Raw genomic sequence first — 12,590 nt, 5'->3', positions numbered from 1 at the left:
ATTTCGAGCTTTCGTTGAAATATTAACCCGTCGTGAGTCCCGGTTTTTCAGAGAGTTGGGTATCTTCTGGGGGAGTCCCAGTTCACCTGATTTTATCTGCATCGGGGAGTGTGATGTCGGAGAGTAGAAAACATTGCTACTTTGCTCACACTCATATATTGGATTTTACCTGTCTCATATTTTTGCTTTCTAGTCTAGAGATGTCATTAGTGGGTGGGACGATGGATTAAACTTTGACCTCGGGGATTTCCTCCTCGCCTGCTGGGTCTTTAAGTCCCCGGGAAGGCTCTCTTTGGAGACCTTCTTGGTGAGGGAGAGGGGGTATCACTTCCTAGGAGTTGGTTTGACTGGTGGACGATATTTAGATTATTTTGTAAGAATTTCCCATTCTTCAGTTGGGATGTTTCCTTGCTTGGTTGCCCGCGCGGTGCTTGCGTTCTTGTTTGAGCAAATAGTAGAAGGTAGGCCAAGATGATATTCTCCTTATACCGATTCGATGAGTTGGTGAATGGAGGTGGATCTGTGGCATTGCTCTCTTTGCTTGGCGTTTCCATGGTTTATGGGATGCGCAGCGTGCGAGGGAGGATGTTGGTTGCAACTTCTGCTTGTATATAGTATCATGATATAGGTTGGCGTGTAAGGTTTACTTACCATTCTTTTCGGTGGGTGATTATGTTTTTGATTTTTGATCTGGAGGAGATTAGGAAGTTTTCACTAAGAAATTCCCACAGACGGCGCCAAATTGTTTGACCAAAAGATATCGAAACCTTTTTGATTAAATCAATTAATAAAGATGAAGAGGTAAATCTTAGTCAAACATAATAAACTCCAGATCCATAAGCAAATCAAAAAATAATGCATATGATGAAATAGGGGCGATCAATCTTATTGAGGTTTTTCATTTATTCTCTCACTAATCGATGGAGATGACTGTTTTACATAATCAATGAAAGATTGCTTTGTCTTCTTTTTGCTAAGAAGATTACAAAGGAGATGAAAGAGAGAGAGAAAAAACCCATTCCTATATATAGTTATGGAATCCTTACTATGTTCTTCGGTCAATGCACTTTGATACCACGTCCGCTCTCATCATTTCCTGAGTACTGTTCATTGACCCGGGGGTATTGTGAGTACGGTGTTTGAAGCAAACCATGTCGTATTCCACTATCTCGCCTCTTGGACGGGATCTCACTTGGATCGACCGTAGCGGTCAGATTTTGACCGATACAGTTGTCGCTCCGTCTGCCAGGGTCGTCTCTTGTCGGGCTTGGTAGACGGGTTATGATTATCACATATCTTAAGAAAAATCTGACTACCTACCCCTTAGGTATGGTCTTTAGCTTCAAGTAATTTAACAACGCCCTTTCGATATCCTTGAACCGTTGCGGCCGTTTCGGAATCGAAACATCGTTTAACTTGAAACGTTATTCGTGGTTGCCGCCATTATGACACACGTTCCTAAGGGATTGAACAGTTTCATGCCCTATCAACTTCGATTGGCGACTCTTGTGTCTCGTGCTTGGGGGAATTTATGTCTCTTATAAATATAAGGAATGCACCATTCGATTGACACACTTCTTTGCCTTTACTTGAAAGAACCTTGGAAATCTTCTTTTCTCCTGATACTTCAGATTTTTGATTTTCTCTGTTAGCCAGGAACTTTCGTCTTTCCTTTTCTTTATCCCTTTGCTTTATCAAATTGATACAAATTCCTGGCGATTCTTCTCGCGCTGACCTCCCTGCCACAATTTCCGCGGCGAAAAGCGATTATCTGGCCACTGGAGGAGTAGAAGTGGTAGAAGATGAGGAAGTTCCGTCGGTAGCTGAGATCTTGCCTCGGCCTAGGAAATCATGGAACGATTTCCACAGTCCTGCTGGGGAAGATCCCGAACCTGCTTCCTTTGTCATAAATGAGGAGGGGATCGCAGAATTGAAGTCTAGGTGGGGAATTCCTCACTACGTCGAAATGCTGCCGGCGGTAGGGAACGACACAGTTCATTTTGACTGGGGTATTGTGCATTCTACGCCTACCCCTTTATTGTTGGGTACACGCTTCCTCTCCCTCTCTTAGTGATATATTTTTGCCACTTTTACGAGGTATGCCCGGATCAACTTTTGCCATACCTTTATAAATTGTTCCTCATACTGCTCAAGTTTGTGGAGCTTGGCGGTCGTAAGATCATTTTGGGGAACATGCTCAATATCTTCGACCCTCAACATATTTGTGGGACGATGATTCACATACGCCACTGAGGGTCGAAGAGCCTGGTGGTGAAGATGGACGACAAAGCCAACTGTCACTTTTACGAGAATTACTTTTATGTGCGGAACGAGCATCTTGTGGCGGATCCTACGGGGTTTCCTGAGAAATGGAACTTGGCACGTAAGTTTCTATATTTTTGGTCGGAATGATGTTTGACTGCTTTCTTTCGGGTAGTACTTAACTCTTTATATTTTTACAGCCGTGAAACTACCCCCTGCACCTGTTGATCATATCCGCGAGTGGGTGAAATCCATCCTTCCTCATACGACACGGATCCACACATGGTTGTTATTCTATGAGAAATATGGACGCAAGCCCCTTACCGGTGAGTAATATCATTTTTGTTCGTTGTTCTTCCCCCTTCCATTTTTACTTGGTTTCTTATGTGATGTTCGTCGATGTCAGGGAGAGTGCGTAGAGAAAGGGATCCTCCACTAGCTTTCCGTCAGCCTATATCGTCTACTCGCCCTGCTTTAGTGTCCACTGCTCGACATTTGTCGAGGGCGACTTAAGTTGAATCTACGGCTGTGGCCGTACGGACGGAGGCTACCCCTCGAACTGAGATTCTGACCCATGTTGCCTATCTAGCGGGTGAATCCTCTCATGCCGAGGAAGGAGAGAGGCCATCCAAGAGGCAGCGAGTGGAGTCTCAAATGGATCCTTCAGCCGTGATACATCTGGAGGAAGACCTTCCCTTGATGGGGTCTGATACGGGGGTTGATACCATTCCTTCTGTAGAGACAGAGCGAGCCGTTGCATCTACCCCATCGACGGAGATCCCTACCGCTATGATTGATCAGTAGCCTACCACGACGGGGGGTCAGATTTTTGAGGCTGTTGTTACTGTTTTGGACGGGCCTTCGTCCTCGGTGCCTGGTCGTGCTTCCTCCTCGGCCGCTGAAAGGGAAAAGGGTATCATGGTCGACGACTACAAATCTGAGTCTGACCTTGATATTAAAGGTGTTATTTCGAACTTTCGTTTAAATATTAACCGTTGTTGTTCAATCAAGGTTGAACTCCTCTTTTTGGAGAAGTCCCTTGGCCTTAAGGGTGTTATTTCGAACTTTTGTCGAAATATTAACCTGTCGTTGTTCGATCAATGTCGAACTGTTCTTTTTTTAGCGAAGGCCCTTGGTCTTAAGGGTGTTATTTCAAACTTTTGTCGAAATATTAACCCATTGTTGTTCGATCAAGATCGAATTCTTATTTTTTGGCGGAGGCCCTTGGCCTTAAGGGTGTTATTTTGAACTTTCGTCGAAATATTTACCCGTCGTGAGTCCCTATTTTTCAGAGAGTTGGGTATCTTCTGGGGGAGTCCCAGTTCGCCTGATTTTATCTGCATCGGGGATTGTAATGTCGGAGAGCAAAAAACATTACTGCTTTGCTCACACTCATTTCATTCATATATTGGAGTTTCCCTGTCTGACATTTTGGCTTTCTGGTCTAGAGATGTCATTGCTAGGTGGGACGATGGATTACACTTTGACCTCGGGGATTTCCTCCTCGTCGGCTAGGTCTTTAAGTCCTCGAGAAGGCTCTCTTTTGAGACCTTGTTGGTGAGGGAGAGGGGGTATCACTTCCTAGGAGTTGGGTTTGTCTGGTGTACGATATTTCGATTGTTTTGTAGTAATTTCCCATTCTTCAGTTCGGATGTTTCCTTGCTCGCCTGCCCGCGCGGTGCTTGCGTTCTTGTTTGAGAAAACAATAGAAGTGGTCCAGGATGATATTCTCCTTATCCCGATCCGATGCGTTGGTGAATGGAGGTGGATCTGTGGCGTTGGTCGCTTTGCTTGGTGTTTCTATGGTTGATGGGATGCCCGGCGTGCGGGGGAGGATGTTGGTTGCAAATTCTGCTTGTATATAGTATCATGATCTAGGTTGGCGTGTGAGGTTTACTTATAGTTCTTTTCGGTGGGTGATCATGTTTCTGATTTTTGATCTGGAGGACACTAGGAAGTTTTCACTAAGAAATCCCCACAGACGACGCCAAATTATTTGACCAAAAGATAACGAAACCTTTTTGATTAAATCAATTAATGAAGATGAAGAGGTAAATCTTAGTCAAACATAATGAACTCCAGATCTATAAGAAAATCAAAAAATAATGCATAAAGTGAAATCGGGGCGATCAATCTTATTGAGGTTTTTCATTTCTTCTCTCACTAATCGATGGAGATGACTGTTTTACATAATCAATGGAAGATTGCTTTGTCTTCTTTTTGCTAAGAAGATTACAGAGGAGAGGAAAGAGAGAGAAATAAAACCCTTCCTAGGAAGGTTCCCTTCCTATATATAGTTATGGAATCCTTACTATGTTCTTGGGTCAATGCACTTTCATATAACACTACTAGAAATTCGGGTTTTAGCGACCACAAAAAGCGACCAACATTGGTCGCTTATCTCAATATAGCAACCAAAACGCATCCAAACAAGCTTGGTAGCTATATTGGTGGTCCCTTTACCTTAGCGACCAAATGTTCACTGTAAACAAAATACCGACCAACTTTGGTCGGTACAATATTTTAATAATATAAATTTAGTGACCAATGTTGGTCTCTAAATTTAAATTACGATATTTTTTAAATTATTATATATCAAAAATTAGCGACCAACATTGGTCGCTAAATTAAAATATATATTTAATAATCTAGTTTCATAAGCGACTAACTTTGGTCTCTTTTTTTTTATAATTTTTTTATACATAAGCGACCAACCTTGGTCGCTAATTTCCAGAATATTTTTTTAATAAAATCTGGGTTAATTAGCGACCAACCAGAATTGTTTTTTTAATAGGTAAGTGACCAACTTTGGTCGCTTTTCTGGGTAATAATTTTGGCATAAAATGCCTGTTTTGACAGCTACACCACCTGCCAGCATACCAAATCCCTAAATAACAATATAATTCAATCCTTAAACTACAATTTCAATACCAAAATCTCCACAACAGCCCAACAACAACAACAACAACAACAACAACACAACAACAACACAATTCAAAAAATACATTAAAACCAACAAATTAATGTTCAATAGAACTAACAAATTAAACTAACAAAACTAAGTTAACGCTTATTACACCTAGTTCAAAACCGGTTCTATTTGTCTACTTCAAAGTATATAAAAGTCAAGGAGTATTTTGTAGAACATCATTATCATCAATGTCTGATACACTTTCATCAACAAGACGGTATACAGAAGGGTCTACTTGTCGAGGACGTGAAGAACGATCACGGGGAGGACAGGAGGAACGAGCACGGGGAGGACGGAAGGAATGCTCACGTTCAAGTCGAGCCTCTGGCGATGACTCACGAGACCGGAGAATCGGAAAACCTCCAGAAGCTAGGAGAGATTTGAGCTGCTCTTGCATGCCCTGGTACTGAGCTTGCAAGCCAATGTACTGAGCATCTCTAAGATTTTCTATTTCCTTGGCCGCTTCTATCTCGGATGTAAGCTTTGTCACAGTCTCCCGCATAGCGGAGAGACTCTCCCCATCAAGTTGCTCGCCTTGCGAAGAAGTCCCTATTCCTTGCATTCCACACTTATAGCAATGAAATTTCTTAGTAGGAAGCCCGTATACCTTCCCCCATTTTGGACCGCCAGCAGCCTCCATCCACATTCTTTCAGCATCCTCGTGCGAAGGTTGGATTGGCTCGCCCGCCTCATTAGGTGGCTGACTGCGTATGAATTCCTCCACGTCAGCTGTGAAGCGACCCTATAAGAAAAATTTCAATGAATTAGTATTTCAAAATTTATATAAAAGTAAGTCAAAATACTTAATGAAAAGTGAAAACTAACATGTACAGTCGAGGCTCGGCCCTCAACCCACCTTTCTTGATCAGCCTCTTTCTTCTTCTTTACAATATGAGTCTCCTTGAATAGCTCATCTTGGTTCATTAGACACCCCAACTTCTTTTCCTGAAGACTCATAAATTTTAGTTAATAAACAGAATAGATATACTTTGAAAATTAAAATAAATTAAGCAATTACGTACCAATCTTCTTTTAATTGTCCCTAGGCTGATTGCACCTCTAGTGTGCAAGGAGCCTCCCTTCTCAGATGCGCGAGCTTTATTTCCTTTTTTGCTCTTCTCTAAGAACTTTGCGGTAAGCCATTGCCTTTGCAAATCCTCCCATAAATTCTGAAGCAACCAGTCAGGCATCTGGTTCAACTTTCTAGCTTTGGAGAAACTATGCGACAACCGCTTGCGAGCTTTGTGATGAAAATTTGCAGCCACTTTCGTGCTATAGCATTTTTCTCATACACACTTGCTCTGTATTTCAAAAGTTAAATATTATATTGAAATATCATAAATATAAATAATTATACTGCTTAAAAGAACATTTATACCTTAAATTGATTGAAAATTTGCTCCTTCAGCGAGAATGGGAATTCACTCCAAGTCGTATAAGAGCCATCATAAAGCTTTTTGGTGGCGTTGGTGATTATCCTCATAGTAATATTACTCGGGATGAACCTGCAATTTAATAAAAACACATTAATATCTTAGTACAAACTGTACAAAACAATAAACGTAAACATAACAAATAATTTTTACCTATCACCCTCAGGGACTATGATGATCCTGCCATATTGATCATAATGCACCTCCTCGTCATCATCATCATCACCATCCGAAGCATGTAGAGGCATGTGTGGAAGGTGTAGGGGGGTTAGAGCTACTATCTCGCAGGCGAAGGCCTGAAATAGATGGAGTCACTGATGAAGATGGTTGTGATCCCTGTGACTGCGACATAGCTTGATGGACCGCAAGTGGCTATGATATTGATGGATGTGATACTAATGTCTGTGACCCGAGTGGCTATGACACGGATGGATGTGATCCATGTGGATGTGACATGGATGGATGTGATCCATGCGATACAGATGGCTGCGATCCACGTGGTCGTGAGGTAGCTAGACTGTATGCCGGACGTATAGTCCCATGGCCCTGTGATGAAAGACTCGGTATCTGCACAAAGGTGTAGGGATCGTGTTGTTGTGGTAGCTCACAATAGCCCTGGGGTGGAGGATAAGACATATGCATAGGCATCTCTGAAGAGGGTGGAAATGATGCAGTATTATCTTTTACCCTCTTCTTTGCCTTCCTAGCCTTTTTTTGACCCTGAGAACTAGTAGAGTCATATTTACCTCGACCCTTGCCTGTCATCTGCATAATATAATACATATTTAGATTGAAATATATAAGAAACTAGCTATAAAACAAGACTTATTAAAGAAACCAACTTTTTCAAGCTCATCGATGTATTGTTCCTCGTTCGAGAATTCTTCCTCCTCACTAGTTCAAGCTTCATCAGTTGATTCTAAAAGTTCGTCCACTATTTGGTGAATACTGGAGATATCGTTTTGATATGCAACATCTAACACATTCTCGACTTCCACCCTACCTACAGGATTAGTTTTTATTACAACCCACTAATCAGACTTATTCCGCCGCAATGGATAAGGAGCATAATTGTGATGACCTTTTGGGTCATCACTTGTTTTAAAAGTAAATACTGCGTTCCAAGGCCTCAAAAACCTCTTTCGGCATTACCTTGATTTGCGTGCGTAGTCCAGGCATGTAGCCGAAAAGCTATTATGTGAAAATCTTTGAAAATGATGAATTTTGACTTTAAAATGGATTTAAGTTGACTTCGGCCAACATTTTGGGTAAACAGACCCGGACCCGGACCCGGACCCATGATTTGACGATCCCGGAGGGTCCGTCAAAAAATATAGGACGTGGGCGTTTGCTCGGAATCGAATTCCGATGTCCCAAGCCCGAGAAATGAATTTTTAAAGAAAATTATTTTCTGGAATTATTTATGAGTTTTGGAAATGAAATGTGTTTAAAACTTGATGGTATCGGGCCCATATTTTGGTTTCGGCACCCGGTACAGGTCTTATATGTGATTTAAGATAAGCCTGTGAATTTTGGTAAGAAACGGACTTGAAATGACGTGAATCGGACCGTTTTTGAGAAAATTGGAAAATTTGATGTTCTTAAGTAATTTCATGATTTTGATGCTAAATTCATAGTTGTTATTGTTGTTTTAGTGATTTGAATGCACGAGTGATCCTGTATGATGTTTTTAGGTTGGTGTTCATGTTTGGTTTGGATCCCCGAGGGCTCGGGTGAGTTTTGGATAGGCCACGAGGTGGATTTTGGACTTGAGGAATTGCAGATTTCAGCTGTTGCATGGCAGACCTGCAGGCTTCGCATTTGGCTCGCAAATGCGACTTTGCAAATGCGAAGGCTATGTCGCAAATGCGAACAATAGCCCAGGCCAACTTACCTCGCAAATACGAGGGATTGATCCCAAATGTGATCCCCTAGTTTTAGCCAGACGTCGCAAATGCGACACATTGTTCGCAATTCCCATTTCGCAAATGCAAAAACTGCTTCGCAAATGCGAACTTAGCAGAAGTTTGGGTTCGCAATTGAGACATCTGCAACCTGCAATTTTATAACTTAGCCGAAAATCTTTCATTTTTCACACTCTTTCAAAACCAAAACACTCTCGGGCGATTTTTCAAAGACAACTCTTCTTCCAAATTGATTGTAAGTCAATTTTAACTCGTTTCTTTCAATCATTAACATCTTTTCACATGATTTCAACTCAAAATCAATGATTTTCATGGGGGAAATTGGGTGTTTTGGATAGAACCTAGGTTTTTCAAAAATTGGGGATTTGTACCTCGATTTGAGGTCCGATTTCAAAACAGATTATATATTTGGGTTTGTGCGGGAGTGGATAATCGGGTTTTGATTCGAACCTCGGTTTTTGACCATGTGGGCCCGGGGAAATTTTTGACTTTTTGGGTAAAACTTTAGAAAACTCATTTTCATGCATTAGAATTGATTCCTTTAGCATTTATTGATATAATTAAGTAACTTGTGACTAGATACGAGCGAATTGGTGGTGAAATCACGAGGTAAAGCAATAGTAGAGACTTGAATTGTGTTCGTGGCATCGAGGTAAGTGTTTGGTCTAACCTTAGCTTGAGGGATTAGGACTTGTGTCCTATTTGCTATATGTTACTTGTTGAGTACGACATATAGGCATGGTGAAGAGTATCTATACGTTGGTGTCAAGCATGACTGTGAGTCTTAAATTGAAATTTGTGTGTTCTTAATAAATACTACGAATGCCTAAGTTGTTGATTCTCTGTGTTGAGCAAGGATTATGATTATTCTCGTGGAAATTAATTACGATTTAGTATTGGTGCTAGTTGAGGTAGTTAGATATTGGAACAAGTTTGGTTATAGCTAATTTTCCCTTGCCGGGACGTACTTACTTATATTGTCGATTCCCTTGTCGGGATAGTGTTGTTTATTTATTGATCCCTTGCCGGGACGTACTTACTTATACTGTCGAATCCCTTGTCGGGATAGTGTTGTTTCTTTATTGATCCCTTGCCGGGACTTTCGTTGTGATTGGTGTTGAACTGTATATGTGGATCGGGTTGCACGCCGCAACAATATTATATTTGGATCGAGTTGCACGCCGCAACAATATTATATTTGGATCGGGCTGCACGCTGCAACAATATTATATTTGGATCACGTTGCACACCACAACAATATTATATTTGGATCGGGTTGCACGCCGCAACAATTATATAAATGGATCGGGTTGCACGCCGCAACAGTGTTATTATGTTTTTGGATCGGGTTCTGTGCCCCAACAATAGATAATACGAAGTGCTTATTGATTAGTGACGAGTTCCTTATTATTTTGATATGAATTCTAAATTTCCTTATGTGTTTCTCTTAAATTACTGTTGGTATTGATAATTCTCCCAGCATGTACCCCCTCCCATCTTTACCTGTCTATTCCTGTTTTATTTTTCCACTGCATATTATGTAAATGCATAGGTTTATTTGGTAGTCTAGTCCTAGCCTCATGACTACTTCGCTGGGGTTAGACCAGGAACTTACCAGTATTTGGGGTCGGTTGTGCTGATACTACACTCTGCACTATGTGCAGATCCTGGAGCGGAAGCTTTTGGACCGTAGCATTGGGTGGCTGCCTTCAGTCCAGTTAGAGATCCCGAGGTAGTCCGGCTGGCATCCGCAGACCCGTCGTTCTCTTCTATCCTTATATGTATTATGTTTTTATTCACTCCGGAGACAGATTGTACCTTTCTTTCCAGACATTTGTATGTAGTATTTGTAGATGGTTCATGATATTGTGACACCAGATTCTGGGTAGAGATGTATATTGGTATTGCCGTACTAATATTGGCTAAGTTATCAGATTAAGTCTTCCACATATATTTATTTATTGTTAATATTTCATTGTTAATCGCATGTTAATTTAAATTGTTAAAAGGGTAAATAAAAGAGTTAGTGATTCTATATTACGCGGCTTGCCTATCTTTCACGAGTAGGCGCTATCACGACTCCCGAGGGTGGAAAATCCGGGTCGTGACAAGTTGGTATCAGAGCTCTAGGTTACATAGGTCTCACAATTCACGGACAAGCTTAGTAGAGTTTGAGGGATCGGTACGGAGACGTCTGTATTTATCCCCAACGGCTACAGAGTTAGGAAAAACTTCACATTTATTCTTTCCTGTCGTTCGGTTTGGTTTCTCAATGCTAATTGAATTTCTACTATGTTCTTTCGCAGATGGAGAGAACATGTGCTTCCTCATCCACCAATCAGTATCCCGAGCCCCCACTAGCAGCTCCCACGAGGGGAAGAGGGCAAGGCCGAGGCCGTGCTAGAGGCCAAGGTAGGGACAGAGCTCAGTCTAGAGCAGCAGCACCAACGACAGAGCCTCAGGTTGACTTTGATGATGAGGTTCCGGCCCAGACAGTTTTGGTGGGCCCAGCTCAGGTCCTGGAGGGGTTTATTGCTACCCCGGTACTCTAAGGATGCTCTGGTCCCTCTGGTGGGCCTTATGGAGAGTGTCACTCGGGCAGGCTTGCTTCCTGTAAGACCAGCCGTCTCTCAGGCTGGAGGAGGAGCCTAGACTCCTACTACTCGCACTCCAGAGCAAATGGCTCCCCAGTTTCAAACTACAGCAGCTCATCCAGTTGGAGCAGTTCAGCCGGGTGTGGTAGCTCAGACTGGTGAGGGAGCAGTTATGTCTGCCGATACTTTGTGGAGATTGGACAGGTTCACCAACCTCTTCCCTACTACTTTAAACAGTGCATCATCTGAGAATCCCCAGGATTTTCTAGACAGTTGTCATGAGGTTCTCAGGAACATGGGGATAGTGGAGACCAATGGGGTCGATTTTGCTACTTTTTGCTTATCTGGATCCGCCAAGACTTGGTGGAGAGATTATTGTTTGGCTAGACCAGCCGGATCGCCAACTTTGACTTGGGAGCAGTTTACTCAGCTATTTTTGGAGAAGTTTCTCCCTATTACTCAGAGAGAGATCTATCGGAGGCAGTTTGAGCGTCTCTAGTAGGGTTCTATGACTGTTACTCAATATGAGACCAGATTCATCGACTTGGTCCGTCATGCTTTTATCATACTTCCCACTGAGAGAGAGAGGGTGAGGAGGTTCATTGAGGGGCTTATCTAGTCTATTCGACTTCAGATTGTCAAGGAGACTAGGAGTGAGATTTCTTTCTAGAAGGCGGCCAATGTGGCCAGGAGAGTTGAGATGGTCCTATCGTAGGGAGGTGGTCAGGGGTCTGACAAAAGTCCTCGTCATTCAAGCCGATTCAGTGGTACCTCATTTGGAGGAAGAGATTCATATGGTAGAGTCCATACTCATAGGCCTTTTCAGTCAGCCCTTCAGGTTTCTCACGGTGCTTCAGCTGGTCGTGGCTCTCATATGTAGTATTTTGATCAGCAACCCTACAGTGCACCACTAGCCCCTATCAGTGAATCGCTGCTCCAGAGTTTATGGGGTGGTCATTCAGGTCGCTAGGGTAAGTCTCAGTTTCCTCAACCACAGCACTCAGGTGGATGCTTTGAGTGTGGTGAGTATGGTCATATCTGGAGGGCTTGTCCGAGATTGGTGGGTACTCAGTCGCAACAGGAGGGTTCCCGTGATATGGTTCAGGCACCAGGTGTTCCACCGCCCACTCTGCCAGCTAGGGGTGGGGGTAGAGGTGTTAGAGGTAGAGGTAGAAGTGGAGGTAGAGGTGGAGGACAGTCAGTTGTAGGCTGTCCCAGAGACGTAGTCCAGGGTGGTAGAGCCCAGCCCCGATGTTATGCTCTTCCAGCCAAGCCTGAGGTTGAGGCTTCCGATGCGGATATCACAGGTACTGTTCTGGTTTGTGGCAGAGTTGCTTCAGTTTTATTTGATCCAGGGTCTACATACTCCTATGTGTCATCCTATTTTACACCGTATCTGGTCATG

This window comes from Nicotiana sylvestris, chromosome 1 (genome assembly GCF_000393655.2).
Source record: "Nicotiana sylvestris chromosome 1, ASM39365v2, whole genome shotgun sequence".
NCBI classification, from domain to species: domain Eukaryota; kingdom Viridiplantae; phylum Streptophyta; class Magnoliopsida; order Solanales; family Solanaceae; genus Nicotiana; species Nicotiana sylvestris.
This window is presented reverse-complemented; position numbering follows the sequence as displayed.